The sequence below is a fragment of the Gymnoscopelus braueri genome (genome assembly GCF_963280865.1).
Source record: "Gymnoscopelus braueri genome assembly, chromosome: 22".
Taxonomy (NCBI): Eukaryota; Metazoa; Chordata; class Actinopteri; order Myctophiformes; family Myctophidae; genus Gymnoscopelus; species Gymnoscopelus braueri.
Window position 1 is genome coordinate 23,944,224 of NC_137624.1, and position 12,447 is coordinate 23,956,670.

Below are 12,447 nucleotides of genomic sequence, written 5' to 3' on the forward strand. Positions count from 1 at the left end.
TGTCTTTACAGTAGCTGGTAGTTGTTGGCCTAATGACAGCTGCCACTGGCAAGTTTGATGAACAAAGGGAGAACTCTGAACCAATAAAAAAGTTGGTATAAATCACAAACAAAAATTATCTGCCCTCTTTCTAAGAGCTTGCATTAACTCAAGTAATCATTACAAAGAAACATGGGTTCTCCCTTTTTATTGAAAATGTAAGAAATGGTAGTAAGTACCTTTTCATAAAAAGATTACACTTTTGCCTATGGCAGTTTTAAATTAATGAATCTTTGTCACATGAGTAAATGCTATATATGTGTTATTCTGTGCCTGAAGTGCAAACTGTTTAGAACATTTTCATTTAACCTTAATTATGTGCTTTGGGATAATACATGCACATCTACTACTGTATGTGCTGCTAGAATCTATTTTTCTAGTGTTTTCTGTGGTGTTTTTTGATTATTTAGAATATGTGCCAGACATTGAAACTCCTTTCTGCATCTCAAAGCCTGGCTAATAAACACTGGACTTAATCTAATGCTGCCAACACAAATTGTACTTGTATTCCTCATGATGTTTTTAAAAATTTTAAATAGTCTTTTGTAACAGCTGCCCATTTCCAACCAGACATATTACAAAGATAAGCTATTCCTTAACCACTTACGCCCTAACTTGAGGGCCCCATATACTTTATTGTACGAAGAATAGCGAAACCAGCCGATCCACAAGCTTACAACGTGCCACGATGTGAGGCTTTGAGAGATTGTAGATCTGCTGTTTTTGCGGTTTCTTGAAGATTTCCAAACAATTTCACCTATAATGACATGCCAGGTTGAAAGTGGTTAACTTCTTACAGAAGATAAAGCTAGGAAATGCCTCTCCACCTGGATAATGTGGCGGCTTCACTGACCCATAATAGACTCCAGTGCCTTTGAATTCACCTTGGCCAGAGCAGATTGCTTTGGTGACTATTGGTCTCTGGTGAGCTCCAGATAGTGGCTGTACAGAGCATACATTTCAATGCTGAAGTGCTGCTACTAAGAGGATACCTGGGTTGAGGATTTGTAAAGATCTCTCTTCAGGCTGGACTCAAGATCCTCTAATCAATGTGACCACACACACTACTAGTTTACACATGATTGATTTTTACCTCCAGATGGATTGAGGTTCTACTGTATAAAGCCTGATTAATACGTCCATCGCATGACCGTGTCGTGTGTAGAAAATAACCAACCTACAAGCTCACATCATGCGTGACGCTTTGTATTGCTTGTAGGTTCTGCTATTTTCAGCACGCGACACCATCGTGCGACGGAGCATAAATTGGGCTCAAATCTTAAATCCCTTAATGAACAAGGAGCGTTAAATGATTTCTAATAACACTACATTCATGATATCATAATCGTGCTTTCTTTATCTTTACTCAAAATGATATTTTCTGAATGCTGTGGTCAGTTTGAGATTTCTGTTTGGATGTTTTAAGTGCCATTTGATTGTCTACTGAGTTGTGGCCATCTGTAGCACGCTCTAATGCAAGCACAAGCATTTGGCAGTGGCATTTGGGGAAGGTTTTTAGTTTAATTCACCCTAGACTAAAACCATTGTATATAAACTAAAATGGAAAAGTATATTTATTTGTGTCTTAACTATTTGGTTTGTTATTTTAGTGATGGATTACATCAGATATGTTGGCAAAAGTGCTTTTGTGATTTCCCTCTTTTTTGATGATGTATAGTATCTAATATATATATACACATTTCATGTGACTTTCTTTTTGTGTGCTGTTTCAAGTTCTTAGTATGCTGTATCTTTTCAAATTGGCAAGAGAAAACCAATGCGTGTAGGGTGATTTGTATTGTGTATTTTACATAAAAATGAGGAAAACTGGGGAACTTTTATATTTATAAAGACATTATCATTTAGTGTGTCGTATTGATGAATATAGAAACTATTAAAGACACATGTAGTTTGGTTTTCTGAATATTTCAGACTTCAGCTCAGGCTAGCTTATTAGTGTTGTTTTCTTAAAATTTGTGGCTTGTCTTTCCAGTAATAAACTTTTTTTCTTGTTGAAAAGAAATGTTTCTCATAATGACTGTGTTAAATTATACATGGATATATGGAGCACACTATCCAACACTAGAGTCCTAGGGCAGGTGCAGGGGGGGGGGGGCTGAGCACCTGCCCCTTTTCCTGCCCAAAGTGCCCTTTCAAAACAAAAAAGTGAAAAAAGCTCTGCCCAACACCCGTGGCCCTTATCAAGAACATTTGACAAATAATTTCACTATCAATAATTATCATTAAAATGAGCTGGCTGCCAGAGTCAGTTTTAGTTTAACTTAATGCAGTGATGTCAAGTGCCCTCCCACCTCCTTAATCTTGCAGCTGCATTCAGTGCAATGCAAACAACTTGAGACAGGCACTCGGCAGGTTTTACGCCCCCATCAATAAATTGTTGCTTTTACACTTCACCTTTTGTGCAGATTAGCTATAATTAATTAAGTTAATTTCATGAGCTTTTGTTAGCTTGGTTTGTACAGAGTGAGGCAAATTGTTTCTCCCCCATTTCCATTCATGTGTGATAATTAAGTAAACTGCAAACCTGGTTTGGTTTGACCTCATCTTAAAGTTAACATGTTAGGCTGTTTGCGGTAGAGATTCAGGAGGCAGATATAGGGGGATAATAACTGAAATTTTGAGTTGTGGAAAATCTTGCTTCCATTATGCATTACATTTCTGGTGTGAAATGGCAGGAGGGACCCCCAAAAAAAGAAATATTGGCACACGCAAATCAATGTACCCTTTTATGTGCCCCAGTGGTCCCTACATAGTGTAAACCAACTAACTTTTATTCAAACATTGACCAACATCAAACTTGTTATGTCTAACACGAGTCCTACATTGCAGGTAAACCAACTAATTTTATTCAAACATATTCATAAATAATGACCAACATCATTCAAACTCAGTATATATTTAGAAAGTATAACATACATTGTATAATTAAGATATAGACTAAGCACTTGATTTCCTTAAATCTTTACAGAACTTTCTTTTAAGTTTGAAATGTTATGATCCATTTGGTTCATCATTGAAAAGGTGGCAAAAAAAAAAAGTATAAAATACTTTTAACAGAAGCAATTAAGTTGACAGTAAAGACCCAAATATGAATATGTTCGGAACGAGAGGAGGAGCACAGTGATATCATTCTGCTGGATAAAAAGTAAACCCCCACCACATAATACTTACAAGACTGCAATCTGATAATTTGCAACTGGCATCAATATGGCTTTCAATTCCTCTTCCCGTTTCTGGAATCCACCACAACTTGAACAATTCAACTGAATCATTCAAACCATACTCATAAAAACGTTGAATGGATAACAGTGACTCAGTGAGGCATCTCACCAAGGACACTGGCAAGATAATCTTAACACTACCAGATAACATAGGTATAATAGACAACCACAGAAAACTATGACAACATATTGGAAGAAAAAAATGAATCTAAAAAACAAGTCAGTCGATAATGCATTATTATATCACTAATACACTAAATGGGGAAATGTTTTCAATTATAACAAATTAATATTTTGCCAAAATCACATAATACTGTATGTATCTTAACAGCCTTGGCTGGATGATAAATGAAACGGTTCCTCGTGGTATTGGAAGACAAGCTGAGGTCGTTTAGAATTGGGCATCTGAAATGCTCATCCATTCACTTAACAGTTAACATTTTATGGAACTATTCAAGACAAAGAACAAATAAAAGCTGACAGCCTTGACAAATTATTTAATGGTAATATAAAGTAGCTGCAGTACAATTTTACAATAAAACGGAGATTACATGATTTTACATGAAGAAAACAAACACTTCCACAAAGTCATCCCCAATGAGTGAGGATTAATATCCACCCCATGTTCCTGTCCAACATCCAAATCCCCCATGCAGTCCAATGGTTGCAGTGCTCTTTAAGAACTCCCGTCCTGCAGGTGGCGAGCTCAGGGTACATCGTTTTAATATTTTCAGTTGCCTTGTACCTCAATCAAGAGGTTGCGGGTCAGCTATGGGCATGGTATGCAGAACTTCATCCAGGAGCTGCAGAGCTCGGTGTAAATGGATTTCAATCCAGCATGGGGTCTCTTTGATGCTTTGCCGTGGGTAGTCCGGTCCCCAGCCCTTCACAAAGCTCATCCGCAGGATACACAGCCTACGCAGGTCGTCCACACCGATACCTGCAGCCGCAGACAAACCTAGAACAAAATGACAGTATGTGTGAAGTGTAGCACTGCAGGGACAACTCTCAAGTTAAAGGTAGTGAGGTAAGTGATATTTTTTGATTAAAACACAAAGCTTTATGTTAAAAGGTTAAAGCTCTATATTCTGATATTAATCATTGCTATAGAGTGTTTGTTCAGTCACAGGGGTCTCTCTGTCTCTCCAGCTCTTTAATAAACAGAAAATTCAGCCAATCAGGGGAGAGTACCCATTTATCAGCTAGTGATCCAGTTCCAATTTCACTTGTTTTATCTGTATCCTGACGGAGTTCTCTATTCTGATTGGATACAATTGGTATTCCGACCTGAAAATGAATTTTCTGTTTAATAAAGAGCTGGAGAGATGAGTGCTATCAGAATATAGAGCTATTTAACACTTATTTTAGCCAAAGAAAATCCCTTACCCTACCTTTGTGGCACTGGTGTAGTAGAGAAAATATATAAATATGTGCAAGCAACAATCACACGCCCATTATTACAGTTGAGACTTCAGACATTCATACACATTTAGTCATCCCTATTTTGGTCAAATCTTTCTAAATTAATCAAAAATGTAGATCTACAAGTTTATTATGTGTCACATCGTGCCGCATTGTAGGCTTGTAGATCGGGTATCTTTGCCAATTGTCATATGACAAAATATATGTGGCTAAAGTTGTTCATGTGAATGGCATTAACAGTCAAAAGTGCCATCACTTAGCACAACGTTTTAATTACATTTTGTTTAACCATTATAAATGATGCTTGACATACCATATATGTACACAGAGGTTTAAAACACAACTTTTGTAATCTCAAGACAGTCACTTAAAACAAGTTTCTGATCATCCAAATCTGTAAATAAAGTTTCCACCTTAAAAAATAAAACCCCCACTAATAACCTTTATTTACATATATATATATATATATATATATATATATTATTTTTTGTTGTTGCTGAAATGTTTGAATTTGAAAATGTTGGAATTATAGGGCTTAAGTGGTTATGGGACACTCACTGATAGCTGGGGCAATGCCTCCCACAGAGCCAGGCCCAGGAATGTTCCCAGCCACTGCTGCTGCCTGGGCTGCAGCTGCTGCCTGGGCTGTTGCTGCCTGCTGCTGCATCTGCCTGTGGCACTGACGCAAGTCAAAGACCTAGAATACAAGAAAAAAAGAGGCTCAGGATTGAGACAAAGACGGAACAAGAACTGATGACGGTACTGTCGCTACACATGGTCATTACGAAGGCTTGAGCAGTTAGTAGTACACCACTGACTAGTAGGGGAGAGAGAGGGTCCTACAAATCCACAAGCAGGGCTTCCCGCACATAGACTTTACTTTTTGTGTAGGCCAGGAGGATTTCTGGATGCCCAGAAAAGTTTGTTTTAATTTTTATTTATGTTTAACAGCAAGTTTGTCATAATTTTCTTGTACTGCATTTCAGCAGAGATGAATACATTTTTAATTTAATTATGTAGATCTTGGGATGTGAAAGTGGAACAGTGTGGATCTCAGACTTCATGTGGCCAGCCTGTGATCCATTATATAATTTAAGTGAAATATTTCAAGTATAAAACTTAATGTGAAAGAAATTAGTGGCGGTAATAAATACCGTTAGTTAGTCTGGCATTGTGCACAAGACATTTGGCACTCATTTGGTACAGTGGTTTGCGAGACGGATCATTTTCTAGGTCGTTAATCTGCAAGTCTCGGATAGTATTGTTTGACTTTTTTTCTGGATAAAAGGAGGAGTTTATCAATCTCACCTTAATGTAAGCGCTGGGATAGATCTTGTGAACCGCATCACCAGGGGCACGTCCAGCTTCTCGATCCAAGTAGTAACTCTGCACAAACACTGCATGATCACTCAGGCAGCGAACCCAAACATCTCCCTCTCCTTTACACTCCAGCTGCACACCTTTACCAATGTGAAGCCTGGGAAGAAATAAAAGACAATAGAGTCTAATGAAAAAACTCTGCTGTATTTGTATTGCTTTGTCAACGTTTCCATCAATTCAGTTCTTCATCAGGACATATACTCATATGTAGTCTGTTATTTCCTTTGCTGCCATTTGTTGGTATGGAAACCTTGGTGTTAAACAGAAAAATGCCTTTAACAGGGTTGTGAGGGGGCTAGCAAGATTGTGGGGGTACAATTCAGCTGTCTGAGTCATATACTATAAGACCAGCAGGTGCTTAAGAAAGCGTCATCTATTAGAGCGGACAGCTCTCATCCCCTAAATCCTGAATATGAATTCTTGCCTTCCGGCCAAAAGGTTAAAGACCCCTGCAACTAAAAACAATAGGTACAAATTCTCATATGTACCTACTTCCATTCGTGCCATCAATAATGGAAGCAGGAGGAGGTAGCTATTATTATCTGGATCTTGTGATCATGTCTATGTCTCTGTCTCCGTCTATGCGTGGTGTATGTATGTTTACTGTGCTTTGAAGTTTTTTATTATTTGCTGTAACCTAAATTGCCCAGTTTGGGACGTAATACACTTGAACTTGAACTTGATATACCTGCCTCGACATAGCCTGGGAAGACAAACATGGCAGTGAAGGAAGCAAAACACATAGCATTGATATACTGTATAGTATATTAACATTCTTAAGAAGACAAATACACATATATCAGACCCTTCCAACAGAATGAGACTGAGTACCTGGCTCTCTCAATATTCTCTGTCCTGTGGACATTGCTCAGCTGGCCCAAGCAGAATCGATCCCCTCCCGAAGGGTCCACATAGCCATCCACTGTCACTACTGGGCAGGTGGCGGGTACCTTGAATGTCTCTCCTACCTGGACATCCATCTCAAAGTAAGCAATGGAGCACCAGTAATCAGGAGCTACAGCAAAGAAACAAACCTCTTTAGAATCAATGGCCTTGACAAAAGCAGCAAAATTCCAGTTGTTTGGTTTGTTAACAGGATGTGTGTGTATTATGTGGGCTCAGTCAGTAGCGTTCTTACCTGGGTGATTCGATATAGGAGGCTGGAATGCAAGCTCATTGACAACTGGCCCTGAAAAATCCAAAAACATATTCATGAACGATGGCATTGAATTTGTCATATCTGCAGTGGAAAACAAAGCTAGTCAAGTTGAGGTGAGTCGAGTCGGGCCGGTTCTATGCAATGGAAAAGCACCATTCAGGTTTGTTTTGAGAGGCATCCGACTTCAAATCACCATCATGAATAGGCAGACATATCTCAATAATGGAAAAATTATATCCATTAACCGTTTTGAGGAATGAAATCATAACAAAGTAAGCGTTAAAATGCCACATGTCAAAAAGACTGGTATATGGTTGTTAAGGCTTGCTGTGTGAGGACTATACAGTTGACCTTTTGGTGGAAATGTCAGATAAGGACACTCACAGTAATGTCCTGCGGGAGGCATGGGTTGGTGGTGCTGAAGATGCCCATTCTGGTGCTGCGGCACAGAGGGGACGAAACTGCTATTTCTGCTCCAGTTGGGGTTGGAATCTGAAATTATAGAATTATAGAGTTAAAAGATTCTACACTTGCAAGCTTTAAAATAATATTTTTCTCCGATTGTAGAGACCACGTGTTGTAGAGTGATTCCTCATAGGCCTAAATCGTGCTGTATCTTACTTGAGGGCCCGGCAGTGATGCTGGAAAAAGCCAAGTTAGAGGCTGAGCTGCTGCCTTCCGGTGGGGGAAGCAGAGTTGGGGTGCCGAAGCTCTCCTGGAGACCTGGCCTTGATGGGGGATGCTGGATGGTCTGCAGGTGACTCTCAGCGCTGGAGTGAGATTGCTGGTTGTCAAAGTCATATTCATCCTTAACCAGTTGTAGGGGCCCTAGCAGGACAAAAAGTGCAGGTTAGGTGCCTATTCCATAGAATTACCATGGTGAATAATAAGGCCTGACCAGGTACTTCCTTACCTGAGCCTGAAAGGGTCAGTCCTGAGAGGTCTGTGAATATAAGAAAAGGTTGTTAATAATGTGTTACTCTTAGTTCTAAGTATCTCTGTTCTTCTTTTACCTGTATCTCCTATTGTTCATGCTTACTGCAGTGCTATGATGACACCTGAAATTCCCCACAGGGCTAAATCTCTCTATTGATCTATGTCCTCTATTGATCAATACAAATAATCAGAGCCCAACATGATAAGACAAAAACGATGATTTCCTACTCACCAATTCCTGGTGAAACAACTCTCTCGTAGTGGTATGGGTTGACGCAGACATTGTCACATTTCAGGTCAAAGGCAAACTGGCAGTATTTCACTTGCTTTAACTCGTTCTTGTGTAGATCAGGCCATCGCCAAAGTCGAGCATAGACAACGTGGGGAAAGCCTTTGCGCCCAGCAATCTAACAGTGCAGACAGCAATATCTCAGTGTCAAAGTATATTCATGACATTTGATTGATTTGCCCAAACTCTTTTCTTTAGAATGTAAAATATTTAGTTCATTTAATTCAGATAATTAAATTAAAGTTAAATGTGCACGTAATATAACACTAAAGCAGTTTTTTTTCTGTCAACTGGTATACCTGTAGTCGTCCATCCAGGGTGCGCTGAATGCACACACACTTGCTAGGATGAGCTCCATTGGTAGTGATGGCTGTAATCAGGGAATCCAACTCATCTTTTTTCTCCTTCAGTTTCTTGACGAGGCTTTCAATGGCTCGCTTGGCAAAGCTTTCACTCTCTCCCCCCTGTCTGTGGCACATCAGGCTGTGCACAATGCTCAAGCAGGCATCATTACTTGTGGGGGTGTTTGTGATGGACATAATAGCTCCTTAAAAGTTACAATCCTAGGGAGAACCTTCACTTGTATGCCCTGGCCCTTTTCCAGGTGAGATGAAACTAGGGTAATTATGATATTACCCTAGGCTTCGCAATCTGAAACAGAGGAAAAGCAGTTACCTATGACAGTGGTTCTCAAAGTGGCGTCCGGGGACCCCCAGGGGTCATTGTTGAGGCTGTCCCCAGCAAAATGAGCAAATTAGCTAATATCAGTAATCAGTATGGTAATTTGAACACGAGAATGTGCTTACATTCAATTAAAAACTTTTACGACTTCACAGTAAATCCTCAAATCAACACATTAAACCCTGTTACAAAGTTTTAAAAAATGCACATTTTGCCTTTACATTCAGATTCTTGCTATAAATGTTGTTATAATAATTGTTGGACAGTGGCTGATGGATAATACTGTATTTTACCAGTCACACTATTTTATTTTAAATGTCCAAATCTTTTGTGGTTGATGGAGAAGAGAAGACAATCTCAGCAATTGGCTGTCAACACTAAATGTTACTCCGCTGCTTTTAGCATCCCATAATTTTTTGTAGTCGCAAATTTATGTTTTGTTTTTCTCATTTGGCTCAATTGTGTGAAAACTAGCTTATCTCAAATAAATGGACACAATCGATTCAAAAGTACATCGGTGCAATCAGGAGCGTTTTGATCACAGCTGTGCTTTGTGGGATGCACGTAAGTTTGATATGATTCATAACATACATCATGACTTTAAAACATGCACATGGCCCAAATTAAAGGCAAATGTACTGTACATGTACTAACATGTTGGCTGTTTCATGTAGCCTATCCGTTACACCATGTCATCATGGCTCGCATTGATGTTAAAAGACTATAAATGAAACGAGTTAATCACGTCAGTTTGAGACAAGACTTACACAAACGCCTCCAGGGTAATGTTTAGAGTCAGTAGCAGAAGATTGGTTGTATATTTATACCACAGTGAATAAATAAATAAAAATAGCTATCACTCGATAGCTTTAGCTAGCTAGCATAATAAGCTAACAACAAGAAAGACAGCAACTTCTCCAGCCTACAGATATAGTCTTCCTCATTAGGCTACCACGTGCCAGATGTCTTACTAATTCAATTAAACACAAAACACATTCTAATGTTCGATGGAATAGGTTATTCTGCAAAATGCGACACTATAACTACGCAGATTATAGCTGCTGGCCACGAAGATAAACAAAACACCCTCTACTCCTAGGCTGCCAGTGTTGCCAGATCAAGTGAGAGAAATAATCAACCGTGTCTAGGAAAACAAGCCCAAAAGAAGCAATTAATAGGCCATAGATCGGCTATTTGAAAATAGCCGATCTACAAGATCACAACGTGTCGCATCGCGACGCGTTGTGAGCTTGTAGATCTGCTATTTTCAAAATGTTTGGGATATTTTTTTTGAAACATTCTAACACCACAAACGCTCCCTGGCACGAAACATTGTCATGAAAATATTTGAGAACCACTGGTTTAAATGATAATTTAAAAAAAATGGAAGCAAGCCTAAATAAGTAACACTTAAGAAACAAGCTAAAAAAAAACCCGCAACTACCTTTACAAACAACTTTACAGAAAAAGAAGCCCAAAGTCGCTTATAATAAGCCGACATGGCAACACTGGCCACTGATCTGAGGGATGGTTTATAATTCGCCGTACTATGGCAGTACACACTGTCATACGACGGAGCAGAAATCGAGAAATTTAATTCCAAGCTCTTTTTGTAGTGTTTTTGTGGTCTGTGTTTAATAAGAATGCATTTTGAAATGTTTTATTTGCTCATTAACAAATACTTGCCAACAATTAGTCTAATTAGGAATTATGTTAGAATAAGCCACTGTACTGAAATTCAAATGCATATCTATTGTAAAACAATGTATTATTTTAAAGAAGGACTTCACCCATTTTTTACCTATCTTCATATGATTGGTCCCCTCACTAATAGTATGTGTTGTAGATACATCTTGGTCACTTGTTCTTATGGTTTTGTTACTTTAATTGATTTGTTTTTCTTGACCACAAATGTTTAGATGGCATGTTGTTTAGACATTATGCTATAGGTTCATTGTTTACCTGGAATCTTAGTTTCTTTGAGGCACTACATTGCACTGCGCTCTATTTATATGTGACTATTTACCTTGTTGTTTATTGTCTAGAGTTCATGCTTACATTCCAATCTCACACTTTTTGCAGGAGCATGCGAGCCTTCCTCCAGACGAGACGACGAACTGACGTCGAGCGCACGGGAGGCAAGAGGAAACCACCACCTAATATTAAGGACTCGAAGAAATACCAAGGAGAAAGGCCAGTGCCACCACCCGAGGACCCACCCAAGGACTCGAAGGAAGACCAGAAGGAAGACCACGGTGAAAGGCCAGTGCCACCACCAGCCAAACGCCTTGAGTGAGTACATCTTTAGTACATATAGAAGGAGTTAGGGGTCTATACTTGGCCCCTCCTAATTTCCCTCTGCACTAAATCTCTTGGCTGAAAATAGCTGATCTACAAGTTCACAACACAACGCATTGTGAGCATGTAGAACTGCTATTTCCGCTGAATGCTTGCCCCAAACGCTAGGGCTCATGTCAGTGGTTAAACTGCAAGCAGAGACATGGAAAAAGGTTTGTGAGTTTGTCTGTACGAAATAGTAAAAACACAGTTGAATTGGTTGGTATGCGTGTATTATTATTACCACCACTAACATCCACTCAAAACAATGTCAGAAGTTTATTTAAATCAGTTGAGGAAGGAAATCAGCTCAAGTTACAAATCACTAAATTTTCTCACACAGGAGGCCAAAGATGACAGCCCCCCTAGAGAGGACGTGCATCGTCATCGATGCTAACAAGGGTGGTGGAGGAAGGTGAGTTGGTTTCCGGTTCTGAGTGAAGATAATGGCATGGCAACATGGTCTCGTTAGAAAACATACAATGGATACTTAATCCATACTATGATGTATTATATATGTATTATATCTGCAAGGATACAAACTTATGTTACTAGTAACTATGTTACTTATGGCAAGATATAAATTACTCTATGTACATTTTATTCATGTGGTTATAATTAGCAAGATATTTACGTTGATATTCACCAACACCTGTGTTTCTTCTCCATGTGCAGAGACAATCTTCTGCCTCCATCAGCACCAAGAGACCTGGACCCTGGCAAGGATGAAAGTTGACTGCCAAGCACCTTTAAGTAAGTACACCTTTACTAATAGAGAATTAAGCCATTTAATAAATACATCAGTTACATTGCTTAGTTTAGTTACACCATCCATCCATCTATGAAGAAGTTCTTTACTATTGAGAGGATCTGATGCTTGATCTCATTAACATCCAAGAGTTGAGCTAAACTATAGGCTACACTCCCATTCAACAAACATTTAACCACTTAAGCCCTTTATA

The 12,447-nt window shown here is 39.0% G+C and overlaps 1 pseudogene across 1 annotated transcript; it reads right to left on the bottom strand.

The window, feature by feature from the left end:
- Nucleotides 1-3,762: 3,762 nt before the first annotated feature.
- On the bottom strand, nt 3,763-10,256 carry LOC308078540 (mothers against decapentaplegic homolog 4-like; annotated as a pseudogene). The gene is made up of 10 exons (XR_013935041.1): nt 9,916-10,256; nt 8,767-9,118; nt 8,411-8,585; nt 8,156-8,185; nt 7,627-8,070; nt 7,222-7,272; nt 6,915-7,098; nt 6,012-6,180; nt 5,262-5,400; nt 3,763-4,239 (listed from the first exon to the last, which is right to left on the bottom strand). The product of XR_013935041.1 is annotated as a mothers against decapentaplegic homolog 4-like (transcript).
- Nucleotides 10,257-12,447: the final 2,191 nt, after the last annotated feature.